General features: G+C 41.5%; 1 protein-coding gene and 1 pseudogene across 18 annotated transcripts in view; both read left to right on the top strand.

The window, feature by feature from the left end:
* The window catches only part of ALPK1 (alpha kinase 1), a 218,997-nt gene that overhangs the window by 46,295 nt on the left and 145,385 nt on the right, over positions 1 to 27,317 (top strand). The window contains exon 3 of one of the 18 annotated variants that reach the window (XM_063663985.1): positions 5,286 to 5,447. The exons of the other annotated variants lie outside the window; for them this stretch is intronic. The gene's annotated coding sequence lies outside the window, so the exon portion shown is untranslated. The remainder of the gene's footprint in view (positions 1 to 5,285; positions 5,448 to 27,317) is intronic. 18 annotated transcript variants of the gene reach the window in all.
* Positions 18,327 to 22,085, top strand: LOC129035719 (regulator of telomere elongation helicase 1-like; annotated as a pseudogene).

Here is a 27,317-nt window from a genome sequence, read left to right on the forward strand (position 1 = left end):
TTTCCAAGTGGCTCAATAAAAAAATTTAATTTTAAATTAATAATTTAGAGTTTTTATGAGTTGTGGTCAAATAATTTTTTCCTTTTGAGGATTTGTGAAGCATCTCTTAAGCCTACTATACTGTGAATTTTCAGAGATGTTCAGTAATAAGTTTAAATATATGTTTATTTTGCATAAAAGCTGAATGGTTTGCTAATAACTTTTTAAATAATTTTGATTAATAAACTATTTTATGTCATTTTTCTTTTGAGAGGGAGTATCACTCTGTCGCCCAGGCTGGAGTGCAATGGCATGATCTCGGCCCACTGAAACCTCTGCCTCCCACGTTCGAGCCATTCTCCTGCCTCAGCTTCCTGAGTAGCTGGGATTACAGACACATGCCACCATGCCCAGCTAATTTTTGTATTTTTAGTAGAGACGGGGTTTCGCCATGTTGGCCAGGCCAGTCTCGAACTCCTGACTTCAGGTGATCCACCCACTTTGGCCTCCCCAAGTGCTAGGATTCAGGCGTGAGTCACCACTCCTGGCCGTCATTTTAATTTTTAAGTGCATTCATACTCAATGTTTTTTCCCCTAGGAAAACTGTTTTTGAGTAAAATATCTTGAATAATTGTAAATCTACCCAAAAAGTATAGAGTTTTTTTCTATACTTTTTTTCTACCTTGTTTAAATTAGAAAGTGATACTAAACAGACAATCAGAAAAAATATATATAAGGGATAAGAGGAAAAGCCTATACTTTTTTTCTACCTTGTTTAAATTAGAAAGTGATACTAAACAGACAATCAGAAAAAAATATATATAACGGATAAAAGGAAAAGCCCACAGAAAAGATCCTTAATAAGTTTCAAAGTGGTGCAGGCATAGAAAAATGCATACCACTTGGGAAAGGTATTTGCTAGTGTCTGGAAGCCTGCAAATAAAATCATAAGGTCTTTCAGAGTATGTTTTACCTTGGAAGTGAGTGGAATGTAAGAACAAGCAGAGAATTACATTAACTATAAATAAATTTCAGCCTGAATATAGATATTGCCAGCATTAAAGGAAGATGGCATGACAACTCGTAGCAAAGTTTTCATTTAATTTCTGAAAGTGCCAAAGTGGTTCACAGGAACAGAGATACAATTATAACTGGTCACCTACCTCATGGTCACCTCAGGAGAGCAGGCAAAAACTACCTGCTACGTAGTGGGCAAGCCTATTTAACCCCAAACTCAGAGTTCTTCCACCGTGCTGTAAAGCCTCTCTAGCATATGCTTGTGAAGAAAATGGCTACTTTAAATAAGAAGCACTACTGAGAAATGTTCTTTACTCTGCATGCATCTTCAAAAATATTTGAAATTACCCACAATGAGAGACACAGGTGTGTCCAGAACTCTTAAGTCAAGGGTAAAGAAGATAGACCAAATAATGAAAGGTGTGGGTTAGATAGTTTGTACAAGGTTATCCAAATGAGGGACAACCCTGGATCTGAGCACAAATCCTGGCTCTGAGTTTCCTGGGAGTAAAAGCAAAAAGGGATAATACGATGAGTTTCAGGTGTCCATAATCAAATAAGAAGAAATATATTTCTTTGGCATGAACATCAAAGTGTCTCTTGCTTTGAAATCATAGGACAATTTACTATGTGGGGCTTTAAGTAAAATAACATTAGATAATATAACAGACATCTTCAATAGCAATTTTTACACAATAATTATTTTCAAAATTACAAATAATTTATAAACCAATTATTTGTTTATAAATTAGTTAACTACAAGATAAGAAAAACAAAATCCGTCTTCTTTATAATATAGCACTTTTCTTTTAAAAAATAATTTAAGCATTATTAAGGGAATGTCATCAATAGAATACAGACTTCACTAATTTTCCTTTGTTTTAACTAAAAAAATACATTTTCTGTAATGTTGTATAATTTTTAGTTTGCCATACTTTGTTGAAACTGAATCACTGCATCATCTACTGGCGGCTCAGTTGGATATAGTCAGCTGAGTCGTCTTTGTCTATGAAAAAGTGAGCTACCTGGAAATTACTGCATCTAAATGTTTAATGCTGCCCTGCAAAACTGTGACATCACTGAGTCTCTTTCTCTTGATTATCCAGGATCAGATTCCCTAGACAGAAGGTGTGGTTAGCACTTGATCCTAATCAAAGGACCAAAAATACTTGGATATAGTTCATTTTAATCTTAGTTGAAAAGATTGTGGATGGACACTTAGGAAAAAGTGAAATCAGCATAATATCGTCTTTTCAAGTGCAGTCCAGCTTTCAGAATGGTAACTTGGATTTTGGCCTCCTTGTTATTCTCCCTGATGAAAACAGAAGGATTTCACAGCACAGAAAGCAGTGGTTTATGAGTCTGGGTATGGACAGACACACAAGAGAACTCTGTTCATCGTCTTCAAAGTGATGCAGCGATGGCAAGACTGCTGCTGTGGCCACATGTAATATAGCCTGTAGCTCTTTAAAGAGGATTAGCTTTAGCGCGCTGGGAGCATTCAATGCTGGATTTCATGTAGAGCAGAATATGCTAATGAAATGTAAATGTCTACGGCAAACATTGCGTAATATAGAAAACCTTCAAAACTGAGCTTTGTCTCTTGCACGGTGGGAAACCAAACTTTATTACATCAGAAAAAAGTAAAAAAGAAATAACCTTATACTTTTCTGTCCTATGTATCTGCTTCTTAAAAAAAGTGAAGTTAAATGCATACACATACATATTTATACTTAAATTAAATTTCAATGTTAGTAGAAAAACTAATTTCAGTCATTCAAAAATATCTTACTAGATCTATGCCCTTGGGTGGATGTAAAATCATTTATCTCTGAAGAAAAAAATACACATAATATGGATTTTCTTAAACTCTATTATTAAGATTACAAAGGGCTTACAGTGTAGATTCCCCCCTCAACCCTTTTCACCTTAAAATTTCTTATTTGTGACTTCCACTTTGTGCCTGAGCAATGTCCTTCTACTCAATGTTGGGAAATGCTACATCTTCATAATTTTCCACATAGTGCTTTTACTACTTCATAGGAAGTTGGTATGAGATTTTATCAGTTTTTTAAAACTGCACATGCACTTAGTTAAGATATAAAAGTTATTTTCATTGTAGTATTAGAATTTCAGAACACATTTGGTATTAAGAAAGTGAATTCACTGTAAGATGTGTGATTTGCAATCCATGTAATGATGTGTAGCATCTTTGAATTCACGCACGTGGTTCCCAAAGATTGAAAGCCCCCTAAAGATTTTATCTCAATTGCTGGGAAATAAAGATCCCAGCAAACACATGGAACTGGGTGCTTAGTTACTAGCATTTCACTACACTCAACCGAGTAGCTTAGGTTCTCTTGGTTTTTGTTGGTCGGTGGTGTGTGTGTCTGTGTGCGTGTGTGTTTTATATCTCAGTTTTGAAGGGTTTGTCTCTGTAGACATAGAGGGATGGTAATACATATTCATGAAAGCGTGTTCTTTCCAGTCCCTGTTAACGCTGACAAAGCCTTAGCTGTTTCACACAGCAAGCTGACTGGGATTGTGTGTGGGGGCTGCATGGCCAGATTAGTGCAAACAGCAAGCCCACTCTGCTGCTTGTTAGGCCTTGCCTTCCTGACAATTTCCCCAATTGTCGCTTGTGACAAGGCTGTCATTAGGTGATGGCTTCTTTTGGCCATTTTCAGATAAAGATAATTTCCTTAACTTCCATTTTATTTGACAACAAGCAGTTTGGGAGAGAAAGGAAGTGCTTCAGTAGTATATAGATTAGGGTTTTGTCACTTCAAAGGCATCTTTGATCTAAAAATATGTGCTGTACCAAATTCATTATGTCTTTTTTTAAAGAGCTTTTAAATTTATTGATCTTCTCCTCAATTATTCTCCTTTTACGTCCAATAATGATGTGTGAGATGGTAGTGTTGGGCAAAGCCTAAGGAGGAGTGTGGGGTGAATGCAGCCAACTGGTCATTTCTGAGGTCATTACAAGAACGAAACAACAGGTGCTTTTGTTTAGTGTTGATTCTTTTCTGAATCCCTGTGTGGACAAAGGCTTCTCTTCTATTTATTGCTCAACATAATGATATCGGTGCCAACAGAATAAGATAAAATTACATTTGGTATTACAGCATAATAAAGTTATAGCTTGTGCAAAAATTCTGCCTACAGTTGCTTTCACCCTCACCTTTGAGGCCACAGGTTTCTCCAGCCAGCATGGGAGTTCTGTGGAGAATGAGCAAGAGGCTTCTTTGTTGACCAACAATTTGACTTCCTCTAGAAACAAGCTTACATTGTGCTGAAACTTAGCTTGCCAAAGTTCTTAGAATTGAATCATTAAAAAAATCATACAGAGAAGAAGAGAATAAGAATTCCTATGTGAAAATGTACTTTAAAAATAGCACTATGAGCATTTATGGCTTAGACAGTAGGCCACTTGTTTAGAAGGTCCACTTGTCCTCCTTCTGTTGTTGTTGCTGTTGTACACAATGGTTGTGTGGAATTACTATGTTTTAAACAACACCTAGGACAAAGGGGTGTACAGTTTACATCCAAACTATCATGATTAACCACTGTCTCCTAAAACTTCACATGTAATAACCAATTTAGGACAGAACAAGCTACTCATTTCCACTCCTGCAATTAGGAAAAGGAGGTGAAAATAAACACCTTAATTTCATTTTTTTGGTCTAAATGTTATGTTACTTGCCTCTTGATAGTCTACTTTATAATTTAGAATGATCTAGATGCTTTTGATATTTACTATTTTAGCAAAGAATTTCAAAATCTTATATATTAAAGAAAATATGTAATTTTAAAGCATGACCTCAGGCTCCTAAAAGCAATGACAATTGCTTCTTTTGAAAAATTACTTCTCTGAATTTTCAAAAGCTAGTATGACACAATGCCTTTCATTTTGCCAAACTAGTTTAGAGGTCTAGGACTCTATCCATGGGCCTTCAATCCACAGTAGTAAACTCTGGACAAAAACAGCCAGCATTTTCTATATGTCATGTACTTTTGTCCTTGCTAAGAGGTAGATACAATTGTTAGCTCAATTTTACAGATGAGAAAGTGAGACACAAAGACATTAAGTAACTTGCCCATTCTCTCATATTCCAGTAAATGTTAGAACTAGAATTCAGACTTAGATACTTTAGATCCAAAGCCTCTGCTCTTATTGCTGGGGCCCAGAATACATGGGACCTGGAATACCTACATACACCTCTCCTGATTCCTCCTGGTACAGAACAAGTAAATGTTAGTTCTCCTCTCCCCTTCCATTCCTTCAGCTCCCCAGTCCTGGTCTCCTGCCCTACACAGTCCAAGCAAGTGGGCCAAGAGATTGCAGCAAAGGAGAGGGGCCAGAGAGGAATCTTATCTTCTGTCCTGGTTTCTCCGGTTTTCCTCCTGCCTGTACATTAAACACAAGGGAACTGACGTGCTGAGACCTGGTAAATTCAGACAGTGGGGTTCACGGTTCATCGTATCCTTTGAAGGACTCCTCCACCACTTCATTCAAGATATCTGATGTCATTTCTCTTGACTTCGTTTTAACTAGAAAACCTTGATTTTGATTATTTTTTAATTTTTGGTGAAATCAGTAAATGCCATTTTGAAGAAAGAAAGAAGTAGACTATGAAGGAGAATGTTTTGGGGAAAGATCTCTGTGTCGTCTTAGAGTTCACCTGCTTTGTGACTCATGAATGCACTACAGAAACTGGCAGACAGCAACACCCTCAGCCTGCCTCGGAAGAGACAAAAGTAAATACCCATCTCAAAGAGAATGCACTGAAATATGATATCAGCTGCAAGAGAGGGCCTTCTCCTCCAGTCAAATGAGAAAAATCATATTATCCTCGCAGTGGTATACAAATAGCTTGTAAGCCACATTCTCCATTTGAATGATAACAATAAAGTGCTAACCTCGCTGCTGCAGGCCAGCCTGATCCCATCTCCAAACACAAACACTTCTGCCTGGGTTTTGGCTGGGGGTTGTGCTGTGGCCTCCCAACCCCCACCCTTTCCCCCCTTCTCCCCCCCACCCCCGTTAATTGGCTGAGACCACCAGAATTTGGAGGACACAGATGTCACTGATAGTTTTCCTAGGGAGCACATTCATGCCCATCTGTTGCAGCCTAGAAGGCTGTTCATATATCCACAAGGCCTTCATTTAATTCTTGTCAGAAAGTAATGTAAATCCAGTTTACCTCAGAGGTCGCAGGCGAGATTTATGCCAATGAGCCCCCTGCAATTTACACACACTGTAGTTGTATAGGATGAAAAGAAAGCCTTTCATGTTGGTGCATATTAACAAGAAAGCCTGCCTTCCGAGAGAGGCTTTTTGATTGAGGTTTCTCCTGATTTTAATACAGCCGATGCCAGTTGGTATACCCAGCTTTAGAAAAGGGGGGAAAAAATCTAATCTTTAAACTGAAGTTTCTTCTTTTATAAGAAGTAAAAGAGAAAGAGTGAAATCCTAGCAAGTGGCACTGCCATGTCTTTAATTATCTCTTACTAGACAAAACTCCCTCGCACTTGGAGAAGACAGAGTGTGACAGGAGAGCACGTTCCAGCCTGAACTGCTGCAAGTGGAAGTCTAGGGAGAGCTCAGTTGTAAGCAATTATCTTTCCAATGTGAAAATAGTGGGACTGAACAGTTGAATTAGACTTCTGACTTTTTGTCTGTCTCTAGTATAGTTAGAGAAAAGTATGGAGTTTGATAATTTGGATCAGGCTAGGTAGAAATTGATTCATCAGTAAATTGGAAGAAGACATATGTGATATATACATAGAAAATAATTCATAGAATTATCTTATTGGAAGTCTAAGAGCATTAAAAAGGGCTTGGGTTACATCTTTCAATGTATTGATACATTTTGAAATATTCAGGACTGTGTAAGTAGGGTGGAAGGCAAATGGTTTTAAAAGCATTCATGGGGTCAAAGTCTTCTGGAAATTCTGAATACACACCTTGTTTAGTGTGTGACCTTGGGAAAGTTACTTAACCTCCATAACCCTCAACTTTCTCATCTCTAAAGTGGGGATCATAAAGCCAATATCATAAAGTTTTGTGTCTGAGGTGCACAGCATAGCATCTAAAGTACAGAAAGTATTTAACCAATAGCAATTTTCCCTCTCCACCTTGTCTTTTGGTGGTAACTGTGACAGAAAATTACAGATTTAAAATGTTAGTTAATTTAGTTCAAAACCTCTAAGCATTCAACCCACCAGACTACTTTTTCGTATTTAAAAAATGTTTAAAGATCAATGAAGTTGGAGATTTTCTTTCCCACTGTTTGGAATTTTAGTTGTCAGTTGTTTAATTTTTTAATTCTGTAGAAAGTAGAATAATAGAAGTGTGTTGGTTTCGGTAAAAATAGGCATGGCTGCCATGCTCATTCAGAGTTGTAGCCTCTGATTTACCAAGACAGTGTTAATAGGGGGCGTGCTTCTCGTGTTTTTATAGACAGTGCTCATTTACCCATACTAATGGCTTTATAGTATATGGTATGATTATTTTTGCACCACATTTAACTTTTTGTTTGTATTTTGCTTAAGATCATATTAAAGTTCGGCTGTGATTTCTAAGTACATGCTAACAGGACAATGAGACACAGTAACCTAGAAGCATTACATGATGTGGATGTGGGTGGAATGGGGCCCTGATTAAAAATACAATGTGTTGTTGGCAACACATTAAGCAGATACTCCAAATATGCATAATCTGGACTTAATTACAGAATTGGATAAAGCAGTAGCTTCATTTTGCAGAGTAGTGGTCATATTAGGGAGGCTAAAGCCCAATTTTGTTGGTTATTTAAACCAGGGAAGAAGAGATTTCAAATAATTTCAGAATGGTCTCTTGCTGCCTCTCAAAATTCATCAAGACCATTCCTTTTTGTTGGGGTCCTCCAAACAGAATTTTTAAAATTTTTTATTATTAAAAATTTCAAATATGTTGTTAAAAAAGTAGAGGGAGCAATGTAAAAACTTCATGTACTCTTATGTAGCTTCACCATTTAACAGTCCATAGCCAATCTCGACTAATTTACATCTTTAATTTCTCCCCACCTCCATGCCTCAAATTCTTTTGAAACAAATCTCAGACTTCATATAATTTCATTTCTAAGTATTTCAGAATGTATCCCTAAACGATATGAACTCTTGGAGTTTCACTCTTGTTGCCCAAGCTGGAGTGCAATGGTGCAATCTCGGCACACTGCAACCTTTGTCTCCTGGGTTCAAGCAATTCCCCTATCTCAGGCTCCTGAGTACCTGGGATTACAGGCATGCGCTGCCACACCAGGCTAATTTTGTATTTTTAGTAGAGACGGGGTTTCTCCATGTTGATCAGGCTGGTCTCGAACTCCCGACCTCAGGTGATCCACCCGCCTGGGCCTCCCAAAGTGCTGGGATTACAGGTGTGAGCCACCGCGCCCAGCTGATATGAACTCTTTTTAAATATAACCACACTAGTTTTATCCCACCTTATAAATTAACACTAATTCCTTAATATCATTTATTATATCATATATTATCAGTCAGAAATCATGGGACTTTGATTTTTAAAAAAGGAAATTGATTATTTGAGTCTCATGTTACAAATTAGTTGTTTTGCTTCCATAACACAACAGTTTCATGAGGACTTTTAACGACTTTCATCGTGGATTTATATGGTTGACACGTTTTGTGACATGTGGTAGTAACTTTTAGAATGAGAATGTGTCACCTTGTTGAAAAATAAAAATCACACCATCATTATGTTCCTACTCCATCTTCATTGATCATTTGGATAAGTGTTTTCCAAACTTATTGATTGGTGTCAATGAAATTTTATGTGTATGGCCATTATATAAAACAGATGGAAATGAAATTGCTCTGGGGCCATGCTGCCAACCAGTCATTTGGCCTACTCTTTCCCCACGTGGGGCATTGCAGGTTTTGGTATGTGAAATGCTTTCTTAAGTAGATACTATTTTCCCATTATGATTTCAGGGTAAGACAAATTGCTGTGTGAAACAGTGTTAAGAATAGAAGATTGCACACATAGCCAACATCAAAAAACAAACAACAGTACAGTATTTACTTTTTAAACTTCCTACCAGCAAAAATAATCTTTCACTTAAAGTAATTAAAATGTTTATTGTAATGGGAAAAGTCCACTGTGCTCATAAATAATGACCCCACTTCTCAGCTGACTACACTGGGGCCTCCTGGGAGGAGATGTATTTGCTTCCTGTCAGAATTAATCTATAAATGCAATCACCACTTAGACCTCATCAGTTCTTTTCTTCCCCTTCATTGGTCCCTCTGGACTTACATCGTAGCTCAAATAAGGTCAAATTAGGATACTTTTTCCCCTGGAAAAATACAGCATTGGCTGTTTCAGTGTTTTAAAGTTTGAGAATCAAGCCTAAGAGTCATGTCTTTAAATAAACTACATATACATTTCTGTCATAGAATCAACATTCTGTTAAAATAATGATTTCTGCTTGTCAGTATGATGATCAGTTTCTTCCCCACAAAAGCAGGACACAGAGTGGTCTCATGTAAAACCACAGTGGCTTTAAAAGCTTATGTCTAACTTCTGGCACGTAATCTTAATGAGTTGCTATTTGAACTTTGACAAATCACTGAACTTTTGACTTAATCTTCAAATGGGAAGCATATTCCCTGCTACCTTCCTCACTGTAATCTTATAAAAGTCATATCATCAACCTGGTTCCATTTTCTTTGTCAAGATCTAATAATAAATACCTTTTCTTCTAAGTAGTATAATAGTAGGAAGGATGGAATGAATTCTCCAACCTTCCTATATTTAAGTAAACTCATCCTGTGGGTCAGAATGTTGCTTTGGAATTTTTTACAAGTTGAATTATATAATTATGTTTACTTCTCGAATGAAGTTGTTTCTGTGGGTTGAAAATATCTCTTCTGTTTCTCTGGTAACCTTCCAAATACCAAATATGTATACAACGGATATTCAGTAAATGCTTAAATACCATTGAGAAGTTTACAGATACAGTGCATCTTATTTGATGCATTAAACTTCTAAGTTAGCTATGAAAGCCAAGCTTAAAGAAAGAGCAGGAAGCAAGCAATTATTTTTTGCCAGTAATAGACTGTGTAGAAGCTAATATGTTTCACTTGCCTATTTCGATTTACTCATTTTTTAAAAATTTCCTGTATCACACTGTTAGCTCTATACTGGCAAATATTCCTTCATTAGCTAAAAGCAAAGAATAGAATTAACACTAAGTCTCAGATCGCCATCCTCCTTATTAGAGAAAGGAGAAAATGAGAGTTCTTCCGCTTGAAGAGCTACCAAAGAAAGTAAGTAGAGTGGTTCAAAAACAATAATCATCCCCTAAGCCAGGTGATTGGTGTTCTGAGCACATTTGCTCTGCAACTGAGCCACATTTCACTCAGTCACATAACTCTTACAGAAAAAGTATAGAATCCTGAAAGTCTAAAACTGTGCTCATTTTCCAAATCAGCCTGGTGAAATCTAGTTCTTGATTCTCAAATTCAGAATTTCAGTTTTAAGTTTAAGGGCCTTAAAACTGCAAGTTATAGAGTGAATAGAAGAAGGCCTGGTTTTCTAATCAAGTCTGTTGGTCTCTGAAGGCTAGCTACGCCAAGGCCTCTGTGCTTTGCACACGCCATGAGGTGCTTAGGTGCTGTGTCAAGAGGTAAGTCAACAAAAAATGAAATGTTCTATCTTTTCTTTGCAGACACATTTTGGGTTTGTTCTCCTTAAGATCAGGCAGGACTAGTATAATCCTGCTGTCGACTGCTTGTCTTACAGAGTCCTTTGCTGCTGGCCTGTACTTAGTTGTCACTCTATGAATAGCTTGGCGTGTGGGTGTTTGCTGCCTTTGCGCCTGCAAATGTGCGGACATCCAGGCGGTTCTCCGTTACCATCTCCCTGCTACTTGAGGACATGCAAGTCCTATTTGTTCCCAAGCCAGTAGGAGGCTCCCTGCCAAGACCCATCGGCTGCTGGTGACATGCACACGCTGTGTGAATCACACAGACACATGGTGGACTTTCATTATGTCAGCCCAGGAGTGTGGTCTGCCAATCCCCAGGCCAGAGGCCCACCCCCAGGCGCCTTTGACATTTTAAGTATAAAATAAATAAAGAGCTTTGTGTGTGTCTTGGAGCGAAGGAGAAGATGAGGGGCTGTGGGTGTTTCTGTCTGATCTGTAATCCGATGGAGGCTCTTCTTTCCTCTCAGCCACTTCAGGGCGCACTTCTCTGACACCTCAGACAGAGGCAGGCTGAGTGCCTGGAGGCAAACAGCTGATTAAACCAAGTTGGCTGGATGTGGTTTTTGTTTTGTTTTTTGTCTTGTTTTAAGCAAATGAAATTCACATCTTTTTCCCTGAAAAAGTCTAATAAGTGGTCATAACATTTCAATTATTGAACAGAATTTCTATTCATTAATTGAATATGGATCCAGATAATTATCTAGGAGATAATCCCAGCGGCAAAAACTGCAACTTTTGCATCAACCTAATATTATGTGGCTTTATACTGGAAAAATATCAGGAACCTGAAGACTTCGCATAGTCAAGCAATTTTATTTCTCAAAAACCTAAATGGTAATGAAGTCAACAAGGAAACCAAATCCAGAGTAAACTAGAAGAGATTGGATGACCTGTTAAAAAATAAAATTTTATTTCTTGAAAACTTTATTGATAGCAATAACTGATACCTATGAAGCACTTACTATATGCTAGGCAATTTTTTTTGTGTTTTACGTATGTTAATTCAGTTGATGCTTATAAAATTGTGAGATTGATCCTATTATTACCGCCCTCCCCCCTTTTTTTTGAGACAGAGTTTTGTTCTGTCACCCAGGCTAGAGTGCGGTGGTGCAATCTCGGCTCACTGCAACTTCCGTCTCCCAGGTTCAAGCGATTCTCCTGCCTTAGCCTCCCGAGTAGCTGGGACTACAGGCATGTACCACCACGCCTGGCTAATAGTTTGTATTTTTAGTAGAGACAGGTTTCACCGTGTTAGCCAGGATGGTCTTGATTTCCTGACCTTGTGATCCGCCTGCCTCGGCCTCCCAAAGTGCTGGGATTACAGGCGTGAGCCACCACACCTGGCCTACATTTTAATTTTTAAAAAAAACTCTTAAGCTTTTTTGTGAGCAGAAATTCTCAAGTATCTAAGCATGGTACTTTAGGCTCCAGAAGAAATTCACTATTACAGTGTCCTAGTAGCCCAGACATATGAGAAAACTGAGACATGATTTGCCTAAAGCTATTCAGCTAGTAAGTAGCAGAAATTTAAATCTAGGAAGCCTCACTGCAAAGTGCATGTGCTTAACTTGGCTGTTTATTGATAATCAAGACAGTGAAACCACAGTTCTTCATCTCAACATCTTCATTTTTCTGCTCCTGTTATTTCAGAGCCCCCACATCCCATTTCTCCAAGACAGATTGCTCCTTTGTGGGCTATCTCTAACTTCAAAACTACATAGTTCTATGCAAAATAAATTAACTTTCCTGGCTGTGAAAATTATAAATACAGATTTTAAAATACTCTGTTGCAAAACAATCCTTAATCCGCACATTTCCTGGCCTCATCAAAATAATGCAATGCTTCACAGCCCTGCCAATTTTATATTACAATATGCTTCACGCTGTTTTCATGTCCGTATCACGCCAACATCGGGACCCTCCCTCCTCCTACTCCATCCCTGGAGAGATGCAGCAGTTTTGACATTCTGACTCTTTTGGTATAAACAGCGCATTTCCGTTGCCTCACCCACTGTAGCACAGACTAAATGGTCAAGGCTACTCCATTTCTTCTTCTGAAGATAAACTATTTCTCTTCAGCCAAAATTACTCTTGCTGAGTTTTTCTCCAGACCTCTGGTACCATTTAGTGGAAAGCAAAGTGATCATGCATTTTCAGGAGAAGTCAGGACTCTGAACTCTTATCCTGATCTTCTCTGTCATAGCTTTTGGAAGTCATTCAGCTTACTCCAGCCTCTTCACCTCCATGGCTCAAATTCTTTACCTAGAATATAGGTGGACACTATCTGCCTCTCAGAGAATACATCTCAAGTTGAAGGCTCTTTAAAGTTTATGAAATATTTTTTCCTACTTTATGACTGCCTCCTAGTATCATGATAGTTCTGGATTTGGGGACATATGGGGTGAGTCTATGTGAGCGTTCTCTCATTTGGGGTGCAGAACTGCCAAGAAAACTTTCCTGGAAGTACCATTTTGAAGTCATCAGTGCAGGAGCCTGGAGCCAGGACCAGATGGCAGGCTTGACTCACCTTGACCTGAGATGTCGCTCTTCCAGCTATGTGGGCCAGGCTAATAGTTCGTCAGATGTCACCATGGCTGATGGAGTGGGTAACTGTAGCCAGAAAGTATGAGCGGCAGCCTCTGCAGTGATGGCCTTTTCTTTTTCCTAATTTTTCTTCTTCAGGCCAGGAGGTAACCCATTCATGACCCGGAACACTCTCATTGCACTTCCTTGAGAAGTCAAGTTTGGTAAACACGTTCAGCTGCAGTGAACTGGACAGAGGAGGGTGGGACACAAAGGCAAAAGAGATAGAGGGAAGGGACAGCTTTGGCATCCAATTTCCCATTTTAATAAGGTGTTGTCCTCAGACTGTACGTGTTGATATGAAAGTGACATAGCAAAGACCTTCATTTTCACTTACAGAATTTCCTAAAATATACTTTGCTTTAAAAAAAAAAAAAAATCAGACACTTCTTTTTTTTCATTTGTTTTTTTACAGAGTCTTGCTCTGTCACCCAGGCTGGAGTGCAGTGGCACGATCTCGGCTCACTGCAGCCTCTGCCTCCCGGGTTCAAGCAATTCTAATGCTTCAGCCTCCCGAGTAACTGAGATTACAAGCACGCGCCACCATGCCCAGCTAATTTTTGTATTTTTAGTAGAGATGGGGATTTGCCATGTTGGCCAGGCTGATCTCGAACTTCTGACTTCAGGTGATCTGCCCGCCTCAACCTCCCAAACTGTTGGGATTACAGATGTGAGCCGCTGTGCCCAGTCTTTTATTTCATTTTCTATGTAAATAGAATGAAAAGATAAGTTGAATTTCCTGACATTCTAGTGTTTCTCAAACTAATAGTTCAAACTGCTTATATATAATCAATTATCTCGATAGACTATGCTCACCATGGATCCCCAACATAAGATGAGGATCTCCTCCTCACAGTCTTTGTTCATGTCATTCTCCAACTAGAATTCTTTTACTCACTTCTCCATCCAGCAATTCCAAATCCTATTCCCTCTAGAATTTCCTGTGCAAGTGCCTCTCCCTGCTCTGAAAGGATATATCTTTTATCACCTCTCAATGGAGCCCCCGGTTCCAACCCTAAAAGCAGTAAATGATATTCATTACCTATCCAATACTTCCAGGCTTGGATTTTCTTTTATTCTTTTTAATATTTTCATCAAATGCGGAACAACTATCAAGAATTTATAAAATAGATGTGATATACATGGAACATGATGAATACCCAAAGACCAAGCCATCGATTTAAATAGAAAAACATACCATTTGCTTTGAAGTCTCCTCCATATGCTTCCTTTACATCTTCTTCCTGCTCCCTTCAAAAAATCCACAATTCTGAGTTTTAGTTAATCATTACTTTTCTTTGTAATTTTACTATATACAGTCATCCTTTGGTATCCATGGGAGATTGGTTCCAGGATCTCCAGGATACCAAAATTCTTGGATGCTCAAGTCTCTGATATTATAGAAAATGGCATAATATTTGTATATAACCTACACATATTCTTACCCATATACTTTAAATAATCTCTAGGTTACTTGTAATACCTAATACAATGTAAATGCTATGTAAATAGTTGTTATATTGTATTGGTTTTTATTTGTATTATTTTCATTGTGTTTTTCTAAATATTTTGATCCACAGGTGGTTGAATTCATAAATGTGAAACGCGCAGATACAAAAGGCCAACTGTATATTTGTATCCTGTAACAATATATTGTTTGGTTATAATGTTTGTAAATTTTACCCATGGATTCCTCTGTGACTGCTTTTTATATTTCTAAGATTTACCCATGTTGTTATATGTAACCATAAGTTATTCGTTTATTTTTTCCCAATGTATGAATGTACTTCAATTTCCTTCCTTTCTTTCTCTTTCTTTCTTCCTTTCTTTCTCTCTCTCTCTTTCTCTCTTTCTCTCTTCTTTTTCTTCTTCCTTTCCTTTCCTTGTTTTTTTTTTGAGATAGGGTCTCACTCTGTCACCCAGGCTGAACTGGACTGCAGTGGTGCAATCTCAGCTCATTGCAACCTCTGCCTCCCAGGCTCAAGACATCCTCCTACCTCAACCTCCTGAATAGCTGGGACCACAGGCACGTGCCACCACACCTGGTTAATTTTTGTATTTTTTGTAAAGATGCAATTTTTCCATGTTATTCGGGCTGGTCTTGAACTCCTGGGCTCAAGCGATCTGCCTGCCTCAGCCTCCCAAAGTGCTGGGATTACAGGTGTGATCACCGAGCCTGGCCATACTTCACTTTTCTAATCCACTCTCCCCATGAAGGACATATGGTTTGTTTCCTTTTGCTTGTTTGCTATTACAAACTGTGTCACTATAAAGATTCTTATACATAGCCCCTAGACACAGATACAAGAATTTCTCTAAATTAGAGTATATACTTAAGAGTGGACACTGGGTCAGTGAGTGTGCATCTTTGATTTTACTGGATAATGCCAAACTGTAGGTTCCAATAATGGTGACTTGGAGTAACTAACACTGACTGTTCTTGACGATTGTTATTATCCAGTTACTTTTTTTTCAATCAAGAAGTTTTGAAGGGGCTGGGCGTGGTAGCTCACACCTATAATCTCAGCACTTTGGGAGGCCGAGCCAGGTGGAGTTCAAGACCAGCCTGGCCAACATGGCAAAACCCTGTCTCTACTAAAAACACAAAAACTTAGCCAGGCTTGGTGGCGCAGGCCTGTAATCCCAGCTACTTGGGAAGTTGAAGCAGGATAATTGCTTGAACCTGGGAGACGAAGGTTTCAGTGAGCCAAGATTGCACCACTGTACTCCAACCTGAGCTACAGAGTGAGACTCTGTCTGAAAAAAATAAAAAAATAAATAAATAAATAAGTTGTGCAGGGTTTCCCATTGTGGTTTGAACTTGTATTTCCTGATTACTAATGAGGTTGGACACTTTTCATATGTTTATTAGCCATTCACATTTCTTCTCCTGTGAAGTGTCTGTTCAAGTCTTTTGTCTATTCTTTTCCTACTATGTGGTTGGTCTTTTTCTCATTGATTTACAGAAATTCTTTATATATTCAGGGTAGAAATCTTTTGTCAGCTACCAAAGCTACAAATACTGTCTCCCAGTTTGTGATTTTTCTTTCCACTTTTTTTATGCTGTCATTTTACTAATCAGAAGTTTATCCTTAATTACAATATTTTCCCTTAGGATTTGCTTGTTTTTTTGCAAGCAATTAAAAATTTTTTTCCTAATGAAAGGTATTCTCTATTAGATATTCTCTTTTACACATTGTGTAGTTTTGTCTTTCACATTTAAGTTTTTAACTAACATGGATTTAAAATAAATAAATAACCAGTTAGCTCAATGCCGTATATTGAGTTCTATAATAAATCAAGTTCCCGTATATATGTAAGGTCAATTTTTCTTTTACCGTTTTTTGTTTTGTTTTTGTTTTTGTTTTTTGTTTTCAGACAGAGTCTTACTCTATCAGCCAGGGGCTGGAGTGTAATGGCATAATCTTGGCTCACTGCTGCCTCCGCCTCCCAGGTTCAAGTGAATCTCAAGCCTCAGCCTCCCAAGTAGCTAGGATTACAAGCATGAGCCACCACACCCACCTAACTTTTGTGTTTTTAGTAGAGATGGGGTTTCACCATGTTGTCCAGGCTGGTCTCGAACTCCTGGCCTCAAGTGATCCACCCACTTCCGCCTCCCAAAGTGCTGGGATTACAGGCATGAGCCACCATGCCTGGACTGTAATGTCAATTTTTCTGAGTGCCAATAATTTTTGCATCATTTAATTATATACTAAGTTATTAATTATTGACATTTGGTATAACACTGTGCTCTCCTCATTATTTTTCATCAGGAATGTCTTTATTATTCTTGAACTGTTTTTCCCTACAAATTTTAAAATCACCTTTTTAGGTTACACACAAAGACACACAGACACAAACAGAACTGTTGAGATTTTGACTGGAGTTGCATTAAAGTTACAGACTAATTTGAATGTTGAGTTTTCCAGACCACAAACATAGAGTATCTCCTCATGTCTTCCCATGAGGTAAATGTTATAATTTTTTCTCTGGAAGTCTTGTGCACATATTAGAATTATTCTCAGATATTTCATGTATATTATTTTTATACCTTACATATTTTGTACCATTGTAAATGGTGTATTTTTATTAAATTTCATTTTCTAAGCATTTGTTGCAAATTTAAGATATTTTGCCTAAGGTTAGATTTATTGGGTTGTTGAACGATTTGTAAAATTTTGTTAGTAAAATTATATGTTTCAAGTCTGCGTTGCTGTCAACCAGTGCTGGATGCTGGGGACTCAGGGACGCCCGCCCGGACCAGTGGGGGAGACAGCGACCTGAGCAGAAGCTGGACCAAGCGGGAGAGGAAGGAGGAGGAGGTCAGGGCTCTCAGGAACCAAGTTCTGGGCAAGGGGCAGCCGTTCTCAAATTTTCAGGAAAGCTGTCGGCTCACATTCGGGCAGTAAAAAGAGGCCTCTGGGGAGGAGGCCCATGCAGCTATCCAGGAAATGGTGGTGGCTGGGCCTAGGGAGGTGGCAGTGGAATGGAGACCCTGGTCGGGGATGACATCAAGGGAGGAGACGGGCGGGACCCCAGATTTCTGCCTGTGGGCGATGGAAGTGAGGTTCACTGGGCAGGGAAGCTGGACACAGAACGCGCAAAGGGCTGCATAGACCTCTAGAGGCCAAAGAGCAGGCGGACCCCCTCCGTGGGGTAACAGTTTCCACCCGGAGCACAAAGCAGAGGACCGGAAGTGGGGGCAGAAGTGCACCGCGCTCAACAGCAACTGCGCGCCTCAGTCCGCAAAGTCTGAACTGCCTGACAAAGGGGGACCCGGTGGCAGCGCTCGACTGGAGTCGGTTGAGGTCCTGAGGTCCCTCGGTTCTGGAAGGCTCGCCGAGGAGACAAGAGAGGAGTCTGTGCCATAGGGATCCTAGAAGAGAACAGCGTTGTGTCCCAGTGCGCATGCTCGCATCACTTACCAAGAGCGGCTGAGAGCCTGAGATGTTTGGAGTGTTTTTTTCTCACAGACCCGAATAGCCTGCCCCTCAGCCACCCTCTGTGCCCTCCTGAGAACAGGCTGATATGCCCAAGGTAGTCCTGAATGGTGTGACCGTAGACTTCCCTTTCCAGCCCTACAAATGCCAACAGGAGTACATGACCAAGGTCCTGGAATGTCTGCAGAAGAAAGTGAATGGCATCCTGGAGAGCCCCATGGGCACAGGGAAGACGCTGTGCCTCCTGTGCACCACCCTGGCCTGGCGAGAACACCTCCAAGACACCATCTTTGCCTGCAATTTTGCCGATAGGGTGCAAGGGGAGCTTCTCTCAGATCAGGCCTTTGTCATCCTGGGGCAATGCTGCTGCTGCTGATGGAGACCCCATAGCTTGCTACACGGACATCCCAAAGATCATTTATGCATTTAGGATCCACTGGCAACTCACACAGGTCATCAACGAACTTCGGAACACCTCCTACCGGCCTAAGGTGTGTGTGCTGGGCTCCCGGGAGCAGCTGCGCATCCACCCTGAGGTGAAGAAGCAGGAGAGTAACCACATGAAGATCCACTTGTGCCGCAAGAAAATGGCAAGTCGCTCTGTCATTTCTACAACAATGTAGAAGAGAAAAGCCTGGAGCAGGAGCTAGCCAGCCCCATCCTGGACATCGAGGACTTGGTCAAGAGGGGAAGCAAGCACGGGGTATGCCCTTATTACCTGTCCCGGAACCTGAAGCAGCAAGCCGACATCGTCTTCATCCCATACAGTTACTTGTTGGATGCCAAGAGCCGCAGAGCACACAACATTGACCTGAAGGGGACGGTCGTGATCTTTGATGAAACTCACAAGGTGGAGAAGGTGTGTGAAGGATTGGTATCCTTTGACCTGACTCCCCATGACCCGAGTTCAGGACTGGACGTCATAGACCAGGTGCTGGAGGAGCAGATCAAGGTGGCACAGCAGGGTGAGCCCCACCCGGAGTTCAGCGCGGACCCCACCAGCTGAGGGCTGAACATGGAGCTGGAAGACATTGCAAAGCTGAAGATGATCCTGCTTTGCCTGGAAGGAGCCATCGATGCTGTTGAGCTGCCTGGAGATGACAGCGGTGTCACCAAGCCAGGGAGCTACATCTTTGAGCTGTTTGCTGAAGCCCAGATCACGTTTCAGACCAATGGCTGCATCCTGGACTCACTGGACCAGATCATCCAGTATCTGGCAGGATGTGCTGGAGTGTTCGCCAACACGGCCGGACTGCAGAAGCTGGCAGATATCATCCAGATTGTGTTCAGTTTAGACCCCTTCGAGGGTGGCCCTGGTTCCCTGGCAGGGCTGGGGGCCTATAAAGTGCACATCCATCCTGATGCCAGTCACCAGAGGGTGGCTCAGCCATCTGATGCCTGGAGCACCACTGCAGCAGAAAGCGAGGGAAGGTGCTGAAGCTACTGGTGCTTCAGTCCTGGCCACAGCATGTGCGAGCTGGTCTGTCAGGGCATCTGCTTTATCATCCTCACCGGTGGCACACTGGCCCTGGGGTCCTCCTTTGCCCTGGAGTTTCAGATCCCTTTCCCAGTCTGCCTGGAGAACCCACACATCATCACAAGCACCAGATCTGGGTGGGGATCATCCCCAGAGGCCCGACAGAGCCCAGTTGAGCTCCACGTTTGACAGACGGTTTTCCGAGGAGTGCTCGTCCTCCTTGGGGAAGGCTCTGGGCAACATCGCCCGCATGGTGCCCTATGGGCTCCTGATCTTCTTCCCTTCCTATCCCATCATGGAAAAGAGCCTGGAGTTCTGGCAGGCCCGCTACTTGGCTAGGAAGATGGAGGCGCTGAGGCCGCTGTTTGTGGAGCCCAGGAGTAAAGCCAGGTTCTCTGAGACCATCGGTGCTTACTAAGTGAGGATTGCCTCCCCCGGGTCTACCGGCGCCACCTTCCTGGCGGTATGCCAGGGAAAGACCAGCAAGGGGCTGGACTTCTCAGACACTAATGGCTGTAGTGTGATCATCACGGGCCTCCGTAGCCCCCATGCATGGACTCCCTGGTTGTCCTCAAGATGCAGTTCCTGGACGAGATGAAGGGCCAGGTTGGGGCTGGGGGCCAGTTCCTCTCTGGGCAGGCATCCAGGGCTGTGAACCAGGCCATCGGGCAAGTGATCCAGCACTGCCAGGACTATGGGGCTGTCTTCCTCTGTGACCACAGGGTCGCCTTTGCAGACGCCAGAGCCCAGCTGCACTCCTGGGTGCGTCCCCACGTCAGGGTGTACAACTTCGCCCATGTCGTCCAAGACGTAGCCCAGTTCTTCTGTGTTGCTGAGCGAACTATGCCAGCACTGGCCCCCCGGGCTGCAGCACCCAGTTTGCGTGAGGCAGAAGATGCTGTCAGGGTGACTAAGTCACCTGGCCCCCTCCTCTCCACCAGGAAAGCTAAGAGTCTCGACCTGCACGTCCTTAGCCTGAAGCAGAGGCTCTCAGGGTCACCAGCTGCTGGGGACCCCGAGGGCAGCCTGTATATGGAGTATGAGCAGGAGCCAGACCCTGCCCGGCAGAGGCCCTGGGGGCTGCTGGCTGCCTTGGAGCACAGCGAACAGTGGGCTGGGGGGCCCCGGCAAGGAGCAGGCCCACAGGTTATCCACCCTGTCTCTCCCATCTAAGAGGCTGGCAGAGGAGCCGCGAGGAAGGAGAAAGAAGATCCAGCTGATCAGCCACTCGGAGGAGCCTGTGGCTGTTGCACAGGTGAACAGGGCCAAGCTCTTCATGGTGGCCGTGAAGTAGGAGCTGAGCCAAGCCAACTTTGCCACCTTCACCCAGGCCCTGCAGGACTACAAGGGTTCCAGTGACTTTGCTGCCCTGGCAACCTGTCTCGGCCTCCACTTTGCTGACAACCCCAAGAAGCACAGCCAGCTCCAGGGCTTCTACCAGTTTGTACAGCCCCACCACAAGCGGCAGTTTGAGGAGGTCTGTATACAGCTAACAGGACAAGGCTGTGGCTATCGCCCGAACACAGCATTCCCCGAAGGCAGCAGGCACAGCCAGCCCTGGACCCCACTGGAAGGACAGCGCCGGATCCCAGGCTGACCCTGTCCAAGGCTGTGGCCCAGCAGCTGGACCCCAGAGAGCACCTCAACCAGGGCAGGCCCCACCTGTCCCCCAGGCCACCCCCCACAGGAGACCCTGGCAGCCACGCACAGTGGGGGTCCAGAGCACCCAGAGCAGGGAAGCAGGGCCAGCATGCCATGAGCGCCTACCTGGCAGATGCCTGCAGGGCCCTGGAGTCTACAGGCTGTAGCCAGCTCTTGGCAGTGCTGACAGCCTACAAGCAGAATGACGACCTGGACAAGGTGCTGGCCCTACTGGCTGCCCTGACCACTGCAAAGCCTGAGAACTTCCCCCTGCTGCAGAGGTTCAGCATGATTGTGCATCCATACCACAAGCAGCACTTCTTGCAGACATGCACAGACCTGGCCGGCCAGCCCAACCCAGGCATGGAGCCGCCAGGACCCCAAGAGGAGAGCCTTGCCACGCCTCCTGTGCTCACCCACGGGGCTTCCCAACCAGACCCCTCATGGTGCAAGAAGCCTGGGAACACCCAGAGCAAGATCTCATCATTCCTTAGACAGAGGCCAGCAGGGGCCTTGGGGGAGGATGGTGTGGCTGCAGGGCGAAGCCAGTCCCCTGGACCTTCCCACGGGTGTGCAGTATCTGAGTGGGGCCTCTAGTACATGCCCAGCCTGCACACTGTCTCCAGGGAACAGAGCATCACGCAGGTCTTCTGGCCAGAGCCCCACGCAGGTCTTCTGGCCAGAGCCCCAGTGAATGCCCAATGTGGCTTGATCACCTGCCTGTCCAGCTCTGGTGGGCCAAGAACTCACCCAACAGAATAGGCCAGAGAACACTTAAAATCTACTCTTAGCAATTTGCAAGCATACAATATAATTATTTTCAATAACTATAGTTATTAACTATAGTCATCAGATACAACAGACCTCTTGAGTTCATTTCTCCTCTCTAACTGAAATTTTGTATCCTTTGACCAACTTCTCCCCAGGCCCTGACCCCATCCCTGCATCTTCTAGTAACCCCCATGCTGCCCTATGTTTCTATGAATTCAGCATTTTTAGATTTCACAAATATGTGAGATTATATGTTATTTGTCTTTCTGTATCTGTCTTATTTCATTTAATATAACATCCTCCAGGATCATCCATGTTGTTGCAAATGACAGGATTTCCTTCTATTTTAAGGCTGAATAATATTCCATTGTGTATATATATATGACATTTTCTTTATCCATTTATCCTTGTTGGAAATTTAGGTTGGTTCTATATCTTGTGTATTGTGAATAATGCTGCCATGAATATGGGAGTGCAGAAATCTCTTCAATACATTGTTATTGCTGTAGCTTTATATTAAGTACAATGTTTTTTTTTTTTTGTATGGAAATTTAGGTTGGTTCCGTATCTTGGCTATTGTGAATAATGCTGCAATGAATATGGGAGTGCAGAAATCTCTTCAATACATTGTTATTGTTGTAGCTTTATATTAAATACAATTAATGTTTGCTTAGATTTTGCCAATAATCTACAAGTTTTTTGCTGATTAGTTCTGCTTGATGCTCAAGCCCTTGATCAGTGATCTTTCTTCTCTCTAAAGTACATACTTAAGAAATTTGTTTAGTGAGGATCTATTGATGTTTCTTTTAAAATACTTTTATTTTGCAGGTTTTCTCCCCCAGCATATGAAAGATACCCTTTTGCTGTCTTCTTGTTTACATTTTTGCTTTTAAGTAACCAACTGTATGTAAATCCATTTTTGTTTCTTTGAAAGTAATTTGTCTTTTCTCTCTAGCTGCTTTAAAGATCTTCTATGTCTTTGGTGTTCCATGGCTTCATTATGGTATTTTTATATATGGATATTTATTTGTTATTTATCCTGCTTAGGGATCCTGAATATTTTGGTTACCGTTGGCCCTTCCTATTCTCAAATTGCACATCCACAGACTCAACCAACCATGGATTGAAAATATTTGAAAAAAGAGATAAGCAGAAAATGGTGGATAGGAGGCAGGACTGACTTGCAGCTCTCACTCAGATGGACAGAACAGCATGCAGAGACCCACATTTGTGAACTTTTACTCCAAGAACCACCGCAGAACATACCAGGAAAGCTGAGACAATCCACACACCCTTTGAAGGAGGTGGATTGCCGCTGCAGGCTCTGTGGGACAGCCGAGGAACTGTAAGTCAGGTTGCTTTCTCAGTTGGGAGGCTTGTAACCTGTGACAAGTTCTCAGCCCTGCTCACTGGCTGCCTGGAAATAAACCTGGTGCTATTGAGGGGAGAGGCACAGTGGAAGTGAGACTGGCCTTTAAGGCTGTAGGCTGCCTGGAAGCCGGGTGAGGCCTGTGGCTGCTGGCCTTTCCCCACTTCTCTGGCAACCTGTATGTGTAATGCAGCAAAGACAGACTTAATCCCCCTGGGAGCATAACTCCATTGGCCTGGGAACAAGACCCCCATCCCCCACAGCAGCTGCAGCAAGCCGGGGCCAAGGAGAGTCTGAGCTTAGACACGCCTAACCCTGCCCCCATTTAATGACCTTTTACTAACTTCTCTGGTAGGAAGGACAAAGGACATACTCTCTTGGGAGCTCTATGGCTCCACCCACTGCCTGACTCTAGGGCAAGCTTGTATCCTCCCTATACAACCACAGTTGATGCACTCTTGAAAGTGCCACCTCCTGGCTGGAGGCCAACAAACACAAAACCGGTGCACTAAACAAAAACACAAGCAAGGACCTTCACTGAGTCCACTTCATTCTCCTGCTACCTCCACTGGAGTAGGTGCTGGTATCCATCGCTGAGAAGCCTGAAGATGGATCACATCACAGGACTCCTTGCAGACACTCCCCAGTACCAACCTGGAGCCCAGTAGCTCTGCTGGGTGGCTAAATCAAGAAGAGCAATAACAATCACTGCAGTCTGGCTCTCAGGAAGCCTCATTCCTAGGGGAAGGGGGAGAGCCTCACATCAAGGGAGCACCTATGGGACAAAAGAACCTGAACAGCAGATCTGAGTCCTAGATCCTCCCTGTGACATAGTCTAACCAAATGAGAAATAACCAGACAAACAATTCTGATAATATGACAAAACAAGATTTTTTATCACCCCCAAAAGGTCACACTAGCTCACGAGCAATGGATCCAAACCAAGATAAAATCTCTGAGTTGCCAGAAAAAGAATTCAGAAGGTCGATTATTAAGCCAATCAAGGAGGCACCAGAGAAAGGTGAAGTCCAGCTTAAGGAAATCAAAAAAATGATACAAGATATTAATGGAAAAATCTCCAATGAAATAGCATAAATAAAAAACAACCACAACTTCTGGAAATCAAGGACACACTTAGAGAAATGTAAAATGCACTGGAAAGTCTCAGCAACAGAATCGAACTAGTAGAAGAAACAACTTCAGAGCTCAAACACAAGGCTTTCAAATTAAACCAATCTGACAGACAAAGAAAAAAGAATTAAAAAAAAAAGTGAACAGAGCCTCCAAGAAGTCTGGGATCATGTTAAAGGACTAAACCTACAAATAATTGGTATTCCCAAGGAAGAAGAGAAATCTAAAAGTTTGGAAAACACATTTAAGGGAATAATCAAGAAAAAGTTCCCTGTCCTTGCTAGAGATCTAGATATTCAAATACAAGAAGCTCAAAGAACACCTGGGAAATTTATTGCAAAAAGATAATCACCTAGGCACATAGTCATCAGGTTTTCTAAAGCCAAGACGAAGGAAAGAATCTTAAGAGCCGTGAGGCAAAAGCATCAGGTAATCTATTAAGGAAAACTTATCAGATTAACAGCAGTTTTCTCAGCAGAAACCCTACAAGCTACAAGGGATTGGAGTCCTATCTTTAGCCTCCTTAAACAAAACAGTTGTCAGCCAAAAATTTGCATCCAGCAAAATTAAGCTTCATAAATGAAGGAAAGATACAGTCTTTTTCAGACAAACAAATGCTGAGAGAATTTGCCACTACCAAGCCAGCACTGCAAGAACTGCTAAAAGGAGCTCTAAATCTTGAAACAAATCATTGAAATACACCAAAATAGGATCTCCTTAAAGAATAAATCTCACAGGACCTATAAAACCATAACATAATGGAAAAACACTAAGATATTCAGGTAACAAACAGCATGATGAATAGAATAGTACCTCACATCTCGATACTAATGTTGAATGTAAAGGGCCTAAATGCTCCACTTAAAAGATACAGAATAGCAGATTGGATAATAACTCACCAACCACATAAGGACTCACATAAACTTAAGGTAAAGGGATGGAAAAGATATTGCATGCAAATGGACACCAAAAGTGAGCAGGAATAGCTATTCTTATATTAAACAAAACAAACTTTAAAGCAACAGCAGTTAAAAAAGAAAAAGAGGAATAGTGTATAATGATAAAAGGACTAGTCCAACAGGAAAATATCACAATCCTAAATAAATATGCATCTAACACTGGAGCTCCCAAATTTATCAAACAACTACAACTAGACCTAAGAAATGAGATAGACAGCAACACAATAATAGTGGGGGACTTCAGTACTCCACCGACAGCACTAGACAGGTCATCAAGAGAGAAAGTCAACAAGGCAACAATGGATTTAAACAATACAACAAATGGACTTCTCAGATATTTACAGAACATTGTTATTGTTCTACTGAACAACCACAGAATATACATTCTATTCATCAGTGCATGGAACTTTCTCCAAGATAGGCCATATGATAGGCCACAAAACAAGTCTCAACAAATTTAAGAAAATCAAAATTATATCCAGTACTCTGTCAGTCTGCAGTGGAATAAAATTGGAAATCAAAGGGAACCATCAAGACCGTGCAAATACATGGAAATGAAATAACCTGCTCCTGAATGATTGTTGGGTCAATAGTAAAGTCAAGGTAGAAATTTAAAAATTCTTTGAACTGAATGATAATAGTGACACAGCCTATCAAAACCTCTGGGATATGGAAAAGGCAGTGCTAAGAGGAAAGTTCATAGCATTAAATGTCTACACTAAAAAGCCTGAAAGAGCACAAATAGGCAATCTAAGATCACACCTCAAGGAACTAGAGAAACTAGAACAAAGCAAACACAAACCCAGCATTAGAAAAGAAATAACAAAGATCAGAGCAGAACTGAATTAAATTAAATATATATATATTTATATACAAAAAATAAATAAAACAAAAAGCTGGTTCTTTGAAAAAATAAATAAAACTGTTAGACCGTTGTGAGTTAACCAATAAAAGAAGAGAGAAGATCCAAATAAGCTCAATTAGAAAAGAAATGGAAGATACTACAACTGATACCACAGAAATACAAAAGATCATTCAAGGCTACTATGAATACCTTTACATGCATAAACTAGAAAACCTAGAGGAGATGGATAATTTCCTAGAAATATACAACCCTCCTAGATTAAACCAGGAAGAAATAGAAACTCTGAACAGACCAATAACAAGCAGTGAGATTGAAATGGTAATTACCCCAAAAAATAAAAGTCCAAGACCAGATGGGTTCACAGCTGAATTCTATCGGACATGCAAAGAAGAATTGGTACCAGTCCTATTAACACTATTCCAAAAGACAGAGAAAGAAGGAATCTTCCCTAAATCATGCTGTGAAGCCACTATTGCCCTAATACCAAAACCAGGAAAACATATCACAAAAAGAAAACTACAGACCAATTTCCCTGATGAACATAGATGCAAAAATCCTCAACAAAATACTAGCTAACAGAACCCAACAGCATACCAAAAAGATAATCCACCATGATCACATGGGTTTCATACCAGGGATACAGGGATGGTTTAACATACACAAGTCAATAAATGTGACACACCACATAAACAGAACTAAAAACAAAAATCACATGAAAATCTCAATAGATGCAGTAAAAGCATTTAACAAAATCCAGTATTACTTTATGATTGAAACCCTCAGCAAAATCAGTATAGAAAGGCCATACCTTA

The sequence above is a fragment of the Pongo pygmaeus genome, chromosome 3 (genome assembly GCF_028885625.2).
Source record: "Pongo pygmaeus isolate AG05252 chromosome 3, NHGRI_mPonPyg2-v2.0_pri, whole genome shotgun sequence".
NCBI classification, from domain to species: Eukaryota; Metazoa; Chordata; class Mammalia; order Primates; family Hominidae; genus Pongo; species Pongo pygmaeus.